This window comes from Acomys minous (genome assembly GCF_964271855.1).
Source record: "Acomys minous genome assembly, chromosome: 1".
Lineage (NCBI taxonomy): Eukaryota > Metazoa > Chordata > Mammalia > Rodentia > Muridae > Acomys > Acomys minous.
In genome coordinates, this window is record NC_140483.1 from 62764256 (window position 1) to 62783003 (window position 18748).

Consider the following 18748-nt stretch of genomic DNA (forward strand, 5'->3'; position numbering starts at 1 on the left):
TGGGGAGGCCTGGCATGTATACTTCTAACACTTCAGATCCTACAGGGCAGTCTCAGAGGGACATGGCTTGAAGATGGACTCAGCTGTTCGTCACTTTTGTGTTGGGCTTTCTGAATGTTCCAGTCCAAAAATTAAATCTCAACATCTGTTTTGATTTCTATATATAAAAAAAAAAAACCTTGGCCTGGCAAGACGGCTCAGCGTGTCAAGATGTCACCACCAAGCACGATAAGTTGAGTTTGATCCCAGGGACCTGCAGAGTAGAAAGAGAGAACTGACTCTATAAGCTGTCCTCTGATCTCTTTGTGGACACACATGGACAGGCAGATGGACACATGGGAGTACACACACACACACACACACACACACACACACACACAGAGAGAGAGAGAGAGAGAGAGAGAGAGAGAGAGAGAGAGAAAGAGAGAGAGAGAGACTAAATAAAGACATGAAATCTTTTTTAAAACTTATATTATTTATTAAACCTGCCTTTAAATAATGTTTGTTTCAAAGACTCAACTGGGTCTTAAAGAATCTGAAACTTTTATCTCTGAAAAATTAGAAAAAACTGGATCTAGAATGGGGAGTCAGAGGTAGGTCCCAGAACACTGGCAAATAAGTAAATTGACTTTGGTTTAATGTTCTGTTTTATGACTCATCTTATGATTCCTTGTTAAAGCCCAGATTCCTTCTTTTATTCTGTAAATATAGGAATACAAGAGATACAAGGAAAACATTTCACATATTCAAAAGGGAAGGTTTGTCAAGATTAAAGTCTGGGAATGTTAATAACCTTTGCAGTTATTCTCAATAGGCCGATGCATGCAGTTACCAGTTACATTATGCACAGTGCCTGGACATGTACCACACAGGGGCTAAAATCTGCGAAGACTGCATATGAGAGAGAAAGAGAAGAGAGAGAGAGAGAGAGAGAGAGAGAGAGAGAGAGAGAGAGAGAGAGAGAGAGAGCACGCCAGACATGGGAGGTATATACCTTTAATCCCAGTACTACAGGAGATTGATGCCAGAAGATTATGAGTTGGTGTGTGTGGATTACATAGCAAGACCTTGTCTCAAAAAACACAACCAAAACAAACAAACTAAAGACCAGAGGTCATATAACACTTCATCCTTCTAGCTCGATGACAAGATAAATGATGCAAGTCATCTCTAATTGGGTGCAGAAATCCCTGGGCATTCAGCAATTAGTAGGAATAACTACGCCATTTATAATGTGTGGTGTTCTTAATGCCACATGTGCTGTGTGCTACTGTGTAAGAAAGTTTTTTTTTAAAGCTAGGCTTAAAAAACAGAATATGCGGTTCAGTGATTAATGCAGGTGTGAAGACCTGAGTTCAGAACCTCTGAACCCACATAAATCCAGTGTGTTTGGTAGCTTACACCTGTAATCCTGGTGCTCCCACCCTGAGATGAGAGATAAAGACAGGGAAGTCTCCAGAAGTTTGAAAGCCACCCATCCTGAAATACACAACGGAAAACAGAAGACTGTCTCAAACCAGGTGGAGGACGAGGACCAACAGCCAAGCTAGTCCCCTGACTTCCACACATGCCTTGCCTTGGCACATGTGTGCATGGCTGTAGTCATGGGAACATTCCTGTGCGGGCACATACAGGAAGATTTTTTTTCAAGCAAACAGAAAAAGAGACACAACATGACTGAATATGGAGAAACCTGAGTTTCCTGTGATTTCCCATTCAGTGTTGGGCTGTCAGCACACTCAGCTTAAATTGTATTCTCCGGAGCTGAGGAGCAGAACCTGAAGGGACTTTCTGCTTTTGGTCACTGATTGACTTAACATGTCTGCAGTCCCCTTGGTGGGCATTAGCCATGGGTCATCGGTTTGTATTAGATGGGTGGCAGTGTCAGTATTTGTCAAACGCTATCCTTAAGGTATCATAGTTGGCTGTAGATGCGGTCAGCCTTGGATGTATACTCTAGTAAGTATGCACACAAAACTCTTTCACAAAATTGCTTCAAAGACCTACCAGCCAATCTGCTTCGACAGTCTCCTGAGAGCTTGGGACAAGACCCTAATTAGATACACTGCCATCCCTAGGCTGTGTTTTGCAATTCAAATACACCAGTACTTTCCAGGGCAGGCTCTCCAGGGGCTCTCTGGTGGTGGAGCTCTCCGAATGTTCACACATAAATGGGAATCTTTGTTCTCTGGAGCATGAAGCTGGGGGGAAATTTGGGTAGAAAGAGGGCCATGCTTTGGTGGTAAATTCAGACTTTGAAGGAAAACAAAAATGTCCCAAGTGAGTAGCTTCCGAGGCGGCTGCTAACAGATGAAATGAGGATGGCAGTTCGGTGACGCCCTGTAGCTCGGCCAGCCTCTGAGTTATTTAAGTCCACTTACTCCATTCAGTAAGTGTCAGCAATGCTGTGTTGGAAGACAAGTTCTGGAATGACTAGGAATGCACATGAGAGGCCACTGTTTACCTTTAGCCGAGCCTAATAGTCTCAGACTCATTCCTTTGGCCAGCAAAGAATGCAGCTTTGCCACATGAATTCTCCTCTTACTTACCTTGAGAATGGGTCCCAGGCAATGACTTCCTCCCTCCTCCCCTTCTTCCATTCTTATTCTCTCTCTCTCTCTCTCTCTCTCTCTCTCTCTCTCTCTCTCTCTCTCTCTCTTTGTCTCTGTCTCTCTCTGTCTCTTTGTCTCTGTCTCTCTGTCTCTGTCTCTCCCTCTCTCTCTCTCTCTCTCTCTCTCTCTCTCTCTCTCTCTCTCTCTCTCTCTCCACTCTGTGGGTGTCGGTGTTTGTGCACATGTGTGCCATCCAATGGATGACTGTGGACGTTAGATGACTTTGGAGTTTATTCTTTCCACCCACCTTTACCTGGACTTTTAAGAAAGAGCCAGCTATTCCACTCCTTGGAATATACCCAGAAAATGTTCCACCACACAACAGGGACATATGCTCAACCATGTTCATAGTGGCCTTATTCATAATAGCCAGAACATGGAAACAGTCTAAGTGTCCCTCAGTAGAAGAATGGATAAAGAAACGGTGGTACATTTACACTATGGGATACTACTCAGCTATTAAAAACAAGGAATTTCTTAAATTTGTGGACAAATGGATTGAACTAGAAATGATCATAATGAGTGAGTTCACCCAGAAGCAGAAAGAGTCAAATGGTATATACTCACTTATATCTGGACACTAGCCCAAGGGGCATATCCCATGAAAATCTTCAGTTATCAGGAAAGTGGGACAGAAGGGGACATCCTATTGGGACTTTAGGCAAAAGAAGCATGGGAGAATGGGGAAACAGAAGGATCCACAGGGTCCTAGAAACATACAAGAAGAATGTTATGATGGGTGGATCTGGGCTCAGGGATCCTGCTCAAACTATGGCACCAGCCAAGGACAATATGTGCAGTAAACATTGAACCCCTACACAGATCTAGCCAGTGGACAGGATGTTCTCCACAGTTGAGTGGAGAGTGGGGACTGACTTTCATATGAACTCTGGTGCCCTATATATGGCTATGTCGCCTGGAAGGAGAGGATAGCAGGCTACCAAGAAGAGATTTGATACCCTATGAGCATATACAGAGGGAGAAGGTCCCCCTCCGTCACAGTCATAGGGGAGAGGAGTAGGGGGAAAGCGGGAGGGAGGGAGGAATGGGAGGATACAAGGGATGGGATAACAATTTAGATGTAATATGAATAAATTAATAAAATATTTTTTTTAAAAAAGAAAGAGCCTTTAGTGAGCCATCCTGCTAGCTCCCAGGCAATTTCTCTAGTCATTAGTTTTATCTGTTACTTCAGTTCCATGAACAGTCACTTACATTTGTAGCACGAATAAGTCCATGAAATGCAGTCAGTTTACAACCCAGAAACTCCTTTGTTCAGATATTCAGCCTTTTGTCCCCTGCCTCCCCAGACAAGGTCTCCTGGAGCCCAGACTGGGCTCAGACTTACTATGTAACCAAGACTATTCTACACTTGTAATCCTCTTACCCATACTTTCTGAGTGCTGATGGGCATGAACCGCCATACCTGATTTTTTGTGGTGCTGGGAATTGAACCCAGGCCCTCATGCACAGTAAGCAATCACTGTACCAACTGAACTACACTGCCCCAAGATGCTCAGCTTTTGATACAGCTCTTGAGGCAGCTTTTCATGAGGCCCTGTGAGGTGGCCAGTCTCTTTGCTTTACTCTCTGGCAATGCTGCCTGTCTATGCAACTAACCTGTGTCTGAGCTGAGTCTCTGAGCAGAGGTCCATGTGGTCAGATCGTCCTTTGGTTGCAGGATCCTAATGTGGCCCCTTAGAGATGTCACCTCCAGTGTTACTTTATCGGTTACTGTCCTGGTTGCTGTGATCACATACCCGATAAAGCACCTTAAGGAAGAAAGGGTTGATTTCGGCACTTTGTTTGGTGGTGCAGTGTGTCATGTTGGGGAAGCATGACAGCTGAATTTGAGGCATCTGGTCACACTGCACCTGCAGTCTGGAAGAAGAGAACATTTGAATGCTGGCGTTCATCTTACTCTCTCCTTCTGTGCTACCACCCAGCCTTGGTAGTGGTAGGGCCCTCACTTAGGGTGGGTCTTCCTCCATTAGTTATCTTGATTTAAAAACTCCCCCAGAGACCTGCTCACAAGTTTGTCTCTAGCTGATTCTAGACCCTGTCAAGTTGAGAGTCAGTGTTAGCTATCACAGCCACTGTCTTTGGGGGCCCCACTCCTGGACAATCTTTCTCCTCCTGTGTCCTCATCTGTGTCTGAGCTAGATTTCAAGGAGTGGATTGTTTCATTTCTGAGCTCCCTCTGTCCAGGACAGTAGTCACCTAGTCCATTGGAAGAAATGAATGGTGGGCCCTGGGTCCTGACTGGTTGAGCTGAGCTGAGTAGAATGTACACACCCTCTCCTGTCAGAGAGGTGGGATTGAACACAGGTGATGTAATAGCTCTTGACAGGGTAGTTAAATATTGACAGGCAGGAGGAAGCACACCGAAGCTGGTCACCCACGGGGAAGTAAGGGCTGACAGAGCCTGTCAGATCACAGAGCTGAGGCTGAAGGTGGTTGCGGCGATCCTGGTGACCCAGCTGAGGTGACTCGGTGTGCTTGTCTGTTGCTTCAGTAGAGGTAAGCTTTGGAGTCAGGCTGGGGAGCCGAGGGTTGGCTAGGACCCACTGAACGTAGCCTCTGTATCTGTGGCTTGGCGATGCTTAGATTCCAGAGCACTTCCCTGGCTCCCCACTCTGGTATACCTCAGATGGTCGTTATCTAAGGCAAGATGCGCGGAATTCCATCCTATCCCAAAGATCTGTGCTTTGTTGCCTCCTCTGAGAAGTGGGGCGCTGGTGCCTTTTTCTGAACACTTGGGACAGGAATTCATCTACATGGCTGCATTCGCCAGTACACTTTGATGGTAATGATTAGAGACATGTGCGTAGCATTCCAATTAGGAGGTCATAAACAAGTTCCCTCCTACCTGGGAGCTGTTTAACAGATTTAAGAGCTGGAGGGGTAGAGGGAGGGGAGGAGGCCGAACATTAGGCAACACTTCAAGTGTAATGCGGAAAAGGAGGCACACAAAGAGGGGAGGGGCAACATTGTATGAGTGAGAAAAGACCAGGAGACAGCAGGAAGAGATGGTTCTGGTGAGCGTCGCCCTGAACTGAGAACAGGGCTGTGTGTCACCTTCATTGAGGAAAGGGCTCCATGAAGTTAAAGGCAGACTCCAGTCAACAGGCCTGGCTCAGGTGAGCCTTTAGAACACAAGGGATGGTGTCTTGCTTGGAACTGAATAGTGTCATGCAGTTGGAAGAAGCAGCCGTTTTGTTTATTCGCTTGTTGCATATATGCAAGTGCACGTGCCTGAGTGTGTGTGTATGTGTCAACTCATCTCTCTACCTTATTCCCTTGAGACAGGATCTCTCACTGAACCTAGAAGTAGGTTGCCGTTTAGCATGCCTCAGGCATCCTCCTGTCTCAGTGCCCCACAGTGCTGGGGTTAGAGGCATGTACTTGCAGTCATGCCTGGCCTTTCATGGGGGAGCTGGGAATTCTAACTCAGGTCCCTTCTGCCTGAACAGAAAGCATTCTTACCCGCTCCTTGGCTTCATTTTATTTGTCTTTTATGAGAGGGAGAAAATGAGTGACAAGGGACAGCAATGAAGGGAAGGGCTGTGAGGTATGGTGGCTTGGATCCAGCTAAGGCTGCATTCTCTTTATGAACTCTACTTTTATTTCCACTGGGAACTTTGTGGACTAGACTGAGGGTAGGCAGATCTATCTAACCTTGTCAGTATCACATCACACTCTTCTAGCGCATCTCCCCAAGGTATGATGATAAAACGCAATAGAAAATAATAGGAGAGTACTGTTCATCCAAAATGAAAAGAAATATCAAACTATCCATAAAATCCATCTAATATTGAAATTAAACAAAGTGATCTTTGGACATTTACTCCTCTGAGTGTGTGTGTGTGTGTGTACCTGTGTGGAGGCAGAAGTCAACTTTAGGTGTTGTTCTGCAAAAATCACACGCCTTTCTGTTTGATCTGGGAGCTCACTGATTCAGGTAGACCAGATGGCCAGTGCCAATGAGCCCAGAGATCCTCCTCTCTCTGCCTCTCCAGTACTGAGACTATAGGTACAGGCCACCATGCCAACGTTTGTATTTTATTTTTAATGTGGGTCCTAGGAATCAGACTCTGGTCCTCATGGGCTCTTCATGCCTGATCCTGAGCCATCTGCTTACCCTTGCTCACATTTTAAGCAATATTTTCTCTGTAGAGAGATGCGATTTGGGGGCAAAGTTTTTTTCTTTAGGTTCAGATTAAATATGTCCTCCGCCTGAATCTACACTGAGAGCTACAAAATTCCTCAGCTTTCTTCCTATGCTGCGCCACTTAAATTTATTTATTATATTTGTCCTTTAAAAAAATTCATTTTAAAGTCACCTGTTGCAAGCACATAGGACTGCAGACTCTAATTCTGTTATTTCATGACTTCCTGGGGAGATAGATTTCCTACTGAGAGGTTCAGAACTACAGAAACCACCTCTGGATGAAGGAAATGTGTGAGCTGGCGTATGCCCTCCAGTTCTGTCTTAAATTAGACCGAGACCAGAAAAAGCAAGAATATAACAAAAGTCCCTCTGAAATAAGCCCGTGGACCCCAGCTTGCCCCAGATCCTTCCAGACCTCGCATGTGAATGAGCTGTTGAAACAGTTCCAAGAGCCTCTTTTATTTTGGAGCAGCTCTGAGGTCTGAACTGCAATGGATGGATCCATGGTGCCTTAGTCACTTTTCCTGTCGCTGTGACAAAAACGCCCCAGAAAAGCAGCTTAAGGAAGGAAGGGTTTGTTTGGGTTCACAGTTTGAGGGGTACAGTCCATTAAGGTAGCAGGAGCGTGAGGTAGTTGCTTGCAATGCATCAACAGTCAGTGACTGCTTGTGCTAATAGCCCTTTCTCCTTCTTAATACAGTCCAGGATTCCAGCCCAGGGAAAGGCAAACCAGACACTACCCACAGGAGAGTCCAGGAGCCTGTCACCCCAGTGAGGCTACCTCTCAACCAAGCTGGCAACCGAGACTAAGCATCACACCTGGGTTCCCTGTCGTTTGTATTTCTCTTACAACTTAGTCCTCCAAGCCATCCTAGGAGGTGAAACCTATTGTCTCTTTGACAGTGAAGGAAATTGAGGTTCTGGGCATGTTCAAGGTCTCATAGTTGATTAGCTGCAGAAGTGGACTCAGATGTCCATCACCTGAGGTATCTGTCAATCACTTAGCCCCAGAGACAAGTCCCATAAAATCACCAAGGTGCATCAGCCTCTAACAGCTCTCTCTTTCTCTCAAAGACTATAACCTATTGAGATCAGCACATGAGGCCCAAGACCTTATATTGCACACATTTAAAGGAAGTGAGTATCAACATCTTTGTGTGTGTGTGTGTGTGTGTGTACATGGGAGTACATAGGTGTAGGGAGGCACATGTGTACATGTACGTGTGCATATGCATGTGGAAGCCATAGGTTGACTTTGGACTTTCTCCTCAGTTACTCATCATCTTACTTGTTTGTTGAGACAGACCTGCCACCGCACCTGAGCTCACTAGTTCAGCAAGGCTAGTTGGCCAGCTCGCTCAAGGATATTCCTGCCCCAACTCCCCAGTACCAGGATTGTAGCTGCTCTCTACTGTACCCAGCTCTGTATGTGGGTGCTGGGATCCAGACTTAGATTGTCACGCTTATATGATTGAGCCTCTTCCTACTGCCTGGACATCTAGGCTCCGCCCCCATTCTTTCCCTGAATTTAGACAAATTGATCTGAAAGCTCTTGACAAAGCAAAAACAAAACAAAAAAAAGGTCTTCATGTTAAAATTTATGTAAGAATGTATTACTCTATCGGTAGACACTTTATAGCCCTTACTATGTGAAATTTCCCACTTAGGCTAAACAGATTTCTCACATTGAAGCTTACATCTGTTTTCCATTTTCATCTATTCTCTTTCTTCTCACTTGAAATGGCTGAACAGCTGGCCTTATTCAGGGCACAATGGCACTTCCACCATTATGGCCCACTTGACCCCTTGATCTGGGTTTCTCGTCTCCAGGCCAAAATCACACCAGGGTCGTTTAGCCCCTGCTCCCAGGTCCTGCATTTTCATCTTTTGATTTACACTGTGTTTCTCTCAGTGCTCCCATTGAAGGTCCACGAGGACAAAGGCTTCATCCCTGTGAGTTTACAAAGCCTGGGGCTCCCACCCCTAGCCCACTGATTAGTGTCTGGTGTCACCTCTCCTCTGGGAGAGACACCTGCCACATAGATCTGGGAGTTTCTGGGCCAGTGAGGCTGACTGACCTACTGAACTTGCAAAATCAACCTGGGAAAATGGGTCAAGGGTTGATGACTAACTGTGGCGTATTAATAAGAGCCTCGAAGGCTCACCTTGCAAGACAGATGCACATGTATTGGAGGTGGGGCAATTGGGGTTAATGGGAAATTGCCCTGTGTGACTGTTGAAAATCAGGAGCTGGCCTTCTGGGAGGATCTAATCAGAGTGCCAACTGTTGGGGGTTATTATTGGAACACAAATGAGTCAAGTGGAAGGAAATGCCCTGTGGTCCTTACTGGAGAGAAAGAAAGAAAAGGAAACAAAAGCTGCCTTCTTTTGTTTTAAAATATGCTATCAGGAACAAAAAGAAATGTTCCCGCGATTCATTTATAAAAGAATTAAAAGTGATTTCTAATTTTAAAAATATTTAACTATTTTGCAGTAGTTATGTATATTTTATGTATTTATATTTATTTACTTATCTACTATTAGTAATTAACTAATTATATATATATATATATATATATATATATATATATATATATATATATATTCATATGCCAAGGTACAGGTATGGACATTAGAGGACAACTTCTGGGAGCCAGTTCTCTCCCAGAATGTGAGACTCAGGGATTGAACTTGGGTCACCACGTTTGGCTGCAAGTGCCATCACTGAGCCGTCTCATTGGCCTTTAACCGACGTTTTAAAAACAAGGTATTTAGCAACCTTTTACTAAAACTTGCATTTCTTCACCAATTCTGAGCATTGCCCTGCCCTCAGGCACATACAAAACTAAATGTTTGGGCAGAAAACCATTTTTTATAGAGTGAACAGTTGCTTCAGTCAGAAGCCTTCTTAAACCCGAGGAGCATCACATAGCTCGGGAACTGAGATTTTTCCCCCCGTGATACATCGTTCGCTCAGGGTTCTAAGTGTTTCTCATACGAAGCTTAGCAGGGGCTGGGCTGAGTGGCAGTCTTACAGACCCACAAAACAAAAGCAGCTTGTAAGAATCTATACTTCATGACTATCTCCACACCATAACAAACTAAACTAATTTTTTTTTTTTTTGGAGTGTCAGATCCTTACCCAGGACTCCAGTGTGACAGTGAAGGGGTATCTGCTTCTTGGGACTTTTACATGTGTATATGTGTGATCAAGATACTCCTTTGATCATGCATGGAGCCCACATTAGCTGCCTCTATTTTAACCTTTTATATATACATACATACATATATGTGTGTGTGTATATGTATATATATAATATATATGTATGTGTATATATGTATGTATGGGTATATATATGTATGTGTATATATGTATGTATGTGTGTGTGTATGTATGTATGTATGTATGTATATATGTATGTATGTATGCATGTATTGAGATAGGGTCCCCATTGAACCTGGGGCTGCCTGTGTAAGCTAGGCTGGCTGGCTGGCCAGAACACCAAGGACACATGTGGACCTGTCTTCCTCCCTCGTTGCCGCGGTTGTTCATACAGACGTGCTCTGCCACTGTGTCTGGCTTTATGTGGGTGCTGTCGTCTGAACTCAGGTTCTTGTACTTGTGCAGCAAGCCCTTTACCCACCGCCCATCGCCCTAGCCCTAGCCCCCGGCTTCTCTTTGCTGGGGCCCTTTCCCTTAAGAGCACAGAGGGCAGGTTTTCCCCTTCAAAGGTACTAAGTTATCCAAAATCCTACAGACCATCCACCCTGGGAACACAGAAAGGTAGTTGCTTCCCTGGAGAGGTAGCTCACTGGTTAAGAGGGCTTGCTGTATGATTCTTGGGCCTGGGGCTCAGATCAAAGCACCCACATAACAGGGTAGGAGCCCAGTAACCCCAGCTCTAAGGGTGTTGGGGAGACAGGAGGATCACTGGGACTTGCTGGCTTCCAGCTTAATCTAGAAAACTTGAGCCTTTGGTTCAATGAAAACGCTGCCTCAAAGGAATAGATGGGGAGTGATGGGGATGCCCAATGTCCTCTCTTAGGCTCTGAAGGCGCAGCCACTCACTCGCATGCTAGTGTGCATGTATTAGTGAGCACACACACAAACACACACACAGAGCTAGATAAACAAATATGTCTTTTTAAAAAAGTAGCTAAAAAAGCATGACATTTGTTTTCCTTGGTGATTTGATAGGCACCATTGTTTTTCAGAATTCACTTCTGTTACACTCACATAGGGCATTTTTCATCTTCTGAGTTCTGGAGAGCTAGCTAATAAAAGATGACAAGAGTTTTCACTCATGCCACCCTGCAAACAGGCCACTCTGTGCCGCTGGATCCAGAGCCCTGCTCAATGCCTGGAACAGAAGAAGGTTCCCTGGATGTTTGTGGAGTGCACATGATCACCCACTATGCCATGATGGGCGGGGCAGACCTGAGAATTATCAGCCACATGGAACCTCAGGATGGCTTAGTAGCAGATAGCACTGTTACTTCGAGAAACTAGGAACGTTCTATTCCAGGAGACTGTGGGAGAGAAATCATAGCGTGTTCTCAGAGCCCAAGTTGCCTGTAGGCCAGTACTCACCAGAGTGCTTTACTTAAAGACATTATTTTACATCTATTCTATTTACTTTTTTATTATAGTCTAACTTATTTTGCACACCATACTGCACATGTGGAAGTAAGTGGACAACTTGTGGGGGTTAATTTTTTCCTTCTACTCTATGAGTCCCATGGATCAAACTCAGGTTGGCAATAGGTGTCTTTATCCCAGTGAGCCATCTCCTTGCACCCTACATCTCTCTATCATGTGTGCACATGTGCACACAGGTGTGTGTGTGTGTGTACACGAGTGTATGCATGTGGGAGGGGGCAGAAGACACCTTGTGGAAGACAGTTTTCCCCTTCCATTATGTGGCTCCCCGGAATCAAAGATAGGCAATCAAACCTTGACATCAAGCACCTTTACCCACTGAGCCATCTCATGAGTCCAGTATTTGATTTTTGCTTAGACGAACTCATCTTTGAAATGAAAACTGAAGGTGATCTATAGTGTCCCTATATTGTAGAGCCATTCAAGTCACCTCATACTTTCAAAATAAAAAATAAAAACCAGTTGTTCTTGAATGGTTCATAAGGAGAACTTTGGTGTGTAGGAGGCAAGGTTGCAAGGGTCTGAAAGAAAACTACCTTCCTGCAGTCCAGCCTGTACATTGTGGGGGCTGGAGTTTAGCTTAATTAAGGCAGCTTCAATTTACTTGCATGTTCTGCATCCCACTGGTCAATAGAACCCCTGGTGACCAAACACACTTGTTTAAAGTTAGAGCCAGAACCCCTTTGACCTTTGAATATATTATCTGAGAGAGTTATGGTCAGCTGGCTCCCCAGATGACCTGAGCCCGCAGCTGCTCTGCCAGCTGGCTGTCACACGCTTGCAGCAGAAAACTTGGAGGAGACTGAGCCTCGCCAGATGCCTTATCTCAGAGTCCAGCTGATGCCCTGCACAGAATGAGCAGATCCTGTGCTTTGTACATGGTGACCTGATTCAAGTGCACTAGCTGATTCTTTTACTCTAGTCCAGGGAGCGCCTCGCATTTGTGTTTTGCAAAGGTACAGGCTGTGGTCAGATCAGTGGCTACTGGTGACAGCTGGATTGCAGACCGCAAGAACTTTGTAAGGAATTCCAGGTGTGCATTCTCTTTTCATTCGTTCGTTCATTCATTCGTTCATTCACTCATTTGTCTGTGTGTGTGCATGTGTGCATGTGTATGGCCCATGTGCACATGCCACAGTGTGCTTGTGGACGTCAGAGGACGTATTGAGGAATCAGTTCTTTTCTTTTACCGTATGGGTCCTGGGGGTTGAACTCAATTCCTCAGACTTGGCAGCAGGCACCTTTACCCACCTAGCTATGTTTCCAGCCCCAAACTTGACATCGTTTTGTGTATGATAAGGCACAAAAGGACTTCCTTCGAAGGCAGCATTAGAGGGAGCTACTGGATTGAATTAACCTGTGTAACCAAAGCGAATCACTCAGAGGACAATGGGCAGAAGCAGCCTGGTCTCTGTAGTCACTGATTTCTAAAACAGCTAAGAGCAGAGCAGGCATAGCATAGGTCAAAGTTCAATGCCAGGGAGATCTAGACAATCCTATCAGTGTACTCTTGGCTCAACAGGCTGGCTAGGTGGGATTATAAGCCAGGACCTGCATCTGCTCCTGAAATGAAATGCCATTTAGCTCTCCTGGGAAGTTAAGTTACATCTTAAAGAAGATGTAAAAATATAGTTATTACTTACCCAGTTTGGGGTCTGTAAAATTTCACCACTAACATAGTCCTTATTGGGAAAAAAATACATGATAGAATTACAAGATTACTATTAAAATGACCTATGCCAGAGGCTGGGGAGATGGCTCACTGGAAAGTGGGTGCCACACAACTATGAGGACCTTATTCTGAACCCCTAGAACCGTATAGAAGCCAGTTGCAGTAGTGCACATGTGTAAGCCCAGTGTTTCTGCTGCAGCAGGTGGGAAGGTGGAGACAAGACAATCCCAGGAAGCTCATGGCTAGCTGGCTCAAGCATATTTAAGAGACTTGCTCAGAAACCCTGACCACAAGTAAGGTGGAAAGTTAGGACCTGTACCAGAGGTTGTGCTTTGACCACCCCGTGTGTGCTAAAGCATGCAAGACCCCCATTTATAGGAATATGAAGATGCATGTGTACACACACACACACACACACACACACACACACACACACACACACACACAACACCTTCAAAATTGAAAACAATGAGGTGAGCAGGGAGAGAAAGCTGTGTGAGCGAGAGGCCTTCTGTGTGTTGTGGATATGCTATGGTAGGTCTAGGTCATATGCTGGACAGACAGGCTAACTACTGTAAAACCTAACTTAACAGTGGACCTGAGTAAGGCAAGTTGGTTTTCACAGTGTATTTTCATTTTTTTGGTCCTGTCAGGGAATCCCCCACTGCCTCCCTCTGGATTTTGTCCTTTGTTAATGGGGGACATAGGGTGGCCCCTGGGGCAAATGATTCCACTTGAATTAATACCATGCACAAGCCAAAGTGAACAGACCTCCTATAGTAAAAGTGTTTTAATCTCAGAAAACCAGAAGGCAGGCTCAGTTTGGAGTGACTCCTTGTCTTTTTTCTTTTTTTTAACAAGGGATGGGATAACAATTGAGATGTAATATGAATAAATTAATAAAATATATTTTAAAAAAGACTCCTTGTCTTTGAGTTACACAGAGGCACACATACAGATCACTGATGGAGTCAGTGGGTGTAGAGAGCATCAGTTTGTCTCTATTAGGCTTTGTGTGATCCCTGCTTCATAAATAGCCTCAGGGGTGTGTGTGTGTGTGTGTGTGTGTGTGTGTGTGTGTGTGTGTGCGCGCGCGCGCGCGCGCACACGCGCGTGCAACTTCTAAGAAATCACTATATTTCATATAGCTCCTAAATTATGATTTAAAAATGGTATGGCATTGAGAAGTTCATTGTTCCTTTCTGCAAAACCACCCCAAGTGGTTCTGCTACTGTGGATTTTCCTAACAATAGACATCATGTTCTAAGTACCAAGGGCGCCAGGATTGGCATGTGTCCTTGAGTTCTTTAAAAAAAAAAAAAAAAAAAAAATATATATATATATATATATATATATATACATATATATATATTCACTTTATGTCCTGATCATAACCGCTCCCTCCTCTCCTCTCAGTCCCTCCCTCTTACCTTCTTCCTCATATCTCTCCTCTCCTTGTCCTCCCAAAAGAGGATCTCCTCTCAGCAAGCCACCCCTGCGCATCAAGTTCTAATCAAGACTGAGCTCCTCCTCATCCACTGAGGTCAGGCAAGGCAGCCCCATTACGGAGAAGTGATTGAAAACAGCAACAGAGTCCATGTCATAGACAGCACCTGTTCAACTTACTGGGAGATCCACATGAAGATCAAGCTGCCCATTGGTTACATCTGTGTAGGGGGCCTAGGTCCAGTCCATGCATGCTCTTTGGTTGGTGCTTCCATCTCTGTAAGCCGCATGGGTCTAGGTGAGTTGACTCTGTTGGTCTTCTTGCAGCTTTCTTATCCCCTCCAGAACATTCTGTCCTTTCCTCTCACTCTTCCACAGGATTTCCCAAGTTCCATCTTATGCTGATTCAGTCAGCTGCTGGGCAGGGCTCTCAGTGAACAGTTAAGTTAGGCTCCTGTCTGTAACATAGCAGAGTATCATTAATGGTGTCAGGAGTTGGCTGTCTGCATGGAGTGGATCTCAGGTTGGGCTGGGCATTGGTTGGACATTCCCTCACTCTCTATTCATCCTTATCTCTGCACACTTTCTTGGTAGGGTTTGAAGATTTTCTAGGTGGATTGGTGTTCCCTTCCCACCACAATAGGTCCTACCTGTCTAGAAGCAGGCCACCTCAGTCTCATGGCCTCCGCTGCTAGGAGGCTCAGCTAGAGAGACATCTCCATGTCCGCCCTGGAGCCTGCCCTGTCACCAGTCTTCAGTTTGCCTCAGTAATGCCCCTGTCTTTGGTTTCCCTGTTCTCTTCAGGCCCTCAAACCTCCCCTCCCCACTCTCCCTACATCTGATCCCCCTATTTGTTTCCCTCCCCCAACCCTCTCCTATCCAGTTTCCTCTCTAATTTCTCTTCCACTGTCTATTCTGTTCCCCCATCTGAGTGAGATTGAAGGAGGGCCACCCTTGGTTTCTCCTTGTTACTTAGCTTCATTGGGTCTGTGATTTTTAGTATAGTTATCCTGTAATATATGGAGAATATTTGTTCATAAGTAAGTACATACCATTTGTGTCTTTTGAGGACTAGGTTACCTCATTCAGGATGATTCTTTCTAGTTCTATCCATTTGCCTACAAGTTTAATGATTTCATTGTTTATAGCTGAGTAGTAGTCCTTTGTGTAAATGTACCACAGTTTCTTTATCCATTCTTCAGTTGAGAGACATCTAGGTTGTTTCAAGTTTTTTACTATTATCAATAAAGCCACAATGAACATAGTTGAACAGATGTCTTTGCAGTATGGTGGAGCATCTTTTGGCCGTATGCCAAGAATTTGTGTAGCTGAGTCTTGAGGAAGTCCTATTCCCAATTTTCTGAGAAAGCGTCAGATTGATTTTCAAAATGGTTGTACCTATTTGCACTCCCACCAGTAATGGAAGAATATTCCCCTTTCTACACATCCTCACCAGCATCTGCTGTCACTTGACCTTTTGACCTTAGCTATTCTGATGGGTTTAAGATGGAATCTCAGAGTTGTTTTGATGTGTATTTCCCTGATGACTAAGGATGTTGGCCATTTCTTTAAGTGCTTCTCCAACCCTTCAACTCTACTGCTTTAAAGTGAGTGGGAAAGTCTGGTGTGTGTTGGGACCTGTCAGGTAACATACATAGGGAAGCTGGCTGGGCAGAGAAAGGTCAACATGGAGATTGTGGAGGTTATAATACCTGCTCCATGGACTTAGCCATTTGCCTGGTTCTTTAACCAGAGTTGTCAGGGGCAGAGCCTGGGCTCTGACAACCCTATTTTCAGTAGCCAGTCAAATAGAAAAAGTAATATTGAAGGGTAGATAAAGGAGTCTGAAACCAATGTAACTACACTGGAAAGAGGAGCAAATAAGAGACAGACCACCAACACCTCTGACCCAAGGCTTAGGTTTAAATAGAGGGCAAGATATGTGCATAGCTAAGCAGTCCCGGTCAAGGTGTGGCCCATCCCACCACCAATCCGTCGTTGTCAGCTCCACTCTCTCCTGCATGTGCACCTTAAGAGTTGTTCCTCCAATGGCTGGCCCCCAGCTGCACCTCTTTCCTTCTTCTAGTATGAGATTTCTAGGGTAGGGGCATTCCAATTTCTTGAGATCCATTGTTTTAAGAGACTGAGCCTCAAAACGAGGAGCCGAAAATGTAGGTCTGTTTAGAATGCCTCATTCCTGCCCAGAGATTTAAACCCTGATAGGAGATACAGCCTGCCTTGCTGTTCCTTCCTGGATACCATCCCTGTCTTCCAGTTTGAATCGCCCCTACCTTGGGCCAATCCCCTGTCACCGTCATGTCCTCATCCTGCTTTCCATCTCTGCACACTGATCCCTTCCGTCTCAACTTGGTTAGCTCTGCACGTGCCCTCAGTCATCCTGAATCTGCCCTCAACCCTGTCTGGGATCACAAGCCTATTGCATATACTTTCTTCTCAGCTCTGTTTCTCCCTCTGAAGCCAAACCATTTTAAGCTAATCAGCAGTTAGGGCCACCGAATTTCTTAATTGAAAATCCTCATTCCATGAGTGGCCAGGCAGGGCCCTCTCAGGATGGTGAGTGACTTCTGCACATGTCAGGGCCACCACTGTATCTAGTAATACCAGAGGTTCTGAAAACGTCAGGAGTTTGCACAGATGTCAGCCTTCGGCTCAGTGATTAATCCATCATAATGGCTTGCTGCTCTTGCAGGGGACCAGAGTTCAGTTCCTAGCCCTTCTGTTAGGCAGCTTACAACCAACTGTAACTCCAGCTCCAGGGAATCTGACACCTACTTCTGGCTTCTACAGGCACCAACAGGCATGCATGCATGTATACAACACACACACACACACACACACACACACACACACACACACACACACCCCTACATATAATTATAAATTATGTATATAAATAAAAATGAATAAAACACTCTTTGAAATTGCTAGCTTTCTAGTCATGCTGGCGAGTGCTAGTATCAGTGTTGAAGTTGAGCATGTTAAGTCTTCAACAGATATGGCTTGGCTCTATACAGCTTAGAGATAATCACCATTGTTGCCTGAACAATGTTTAAACATCTAGGAAGGCTTGGCTTGGCTTGCCCCTACAGGGAGAGCGTCTCAATCCAAATTCCTGTGCATCCCTTGCCATGGGCTCTGCTATTAATTCTAATTCGTGACTGAAAAGGGTCACAGAGTCTCTGAGATGTTTGGTTTCTGCCTTTCGTGAAAAGCAATGGGTGGGGACCTGGAAAGACAGGCAGCTAGCTCTTCTCTGAGCTCATACAACAGGAAATGAAGGCCATTCGTTATGCCTGCTTGCCAGAGCATGCTTATTTAATAAATGTTTACATATGAGAAGGAACATGTGGTCCGAGGTTTGCTTTCACGACAGCCAGTAGCAAGGTCAGACTTCTGCAGTTGTCCCCTCCTGTCAAAACACCCCTGTGCCTTTAGGACCAAACTGATGCAGAGCAGCTTTGGTTTGAAGAGTGATGTCTGATATTAGCTTTTGCCGTAGGAGCAGCTCAGAAAATGCGGTGGCTTACAATAGCCAACAGTTACTTCTCAGCTGTGGTTCTGCCCGTTAGCTGTGGCTATGCTACGTGCCCACTGGGTTGGCTGGGCTTGAAGCCAGGCTGCTGTGTAGGGTGAGGTCTGTTCTTCTGTCCTTATCTCAGAGGCCAGGATCTGTAACAGTCAAACCAAGCTACCGGGCATGTTTTTGTCCTGGCAGAGGATGGATCTCAAGATGGGCAGGCAAAAGGCTCTTCTTAACTGATACCCAGGCTCATCTTCCTGTGTCATGAATAGGAGAATTGCTGAACATCTCTCCCACTGCAGGAGAAGAAGGGCAAAGGGGATCATAAGTAGGTCATGTGATCATCATCCTCTAAGCCCAGTGACAGGGGTGCTCAGTGTCTCCCAGCCTGGGGGAAGCTATATTAGTCACCCCTCTCATTGCTGTGATCAGTGCCTGACAAGAAGCAGCCCAAAGGAGGAAAGGTTTTTTTTTTTTGCCTTACAGTTCAAGGGGATACAGTTCATCACTGCGAGCCAGGCATGGTGGGAGGCAGCTGGCAAATGTATCCACTGTAGGAAGCAGAGAGCGAGGGTGGGGGGTGGGGGGGAGGGGGCGGGGGATGGTGGTGCTCAGCCCCCTTTCTGTTTTTTATTCACCCAGGAAC

At 45.3% G+C, this 18748-nt stretch overlaps 1 protein-coding gene across 8 annotated transcripts in view; it reads left to right on the forward strand.

Moving 5' to 3' along the window:
- The window catches only part of NCKAP5 (NCK associated protein 5), a 915906-nt gene that overhangs the window by 207874 nt on the left and 689284 nt on the right, over positions 1-18748 (forward strand). For 2 of the 8 annotated variants that reach the window (XM_084799430.1, XM_084799432.1), the window contains exon 1: positions 5033-5132. The exons of the other annotated variants lie outside the window; for them this stretch is intronic. The gene's annotated coding sequence lies outside the window, so the exon portion shown is untranslated. Of the gene's footprint in view, positions 1-5032; positions 5133-18748 lie in introns of those variants that run through there. 8 annotated transcript variants of the gene reach the window in all.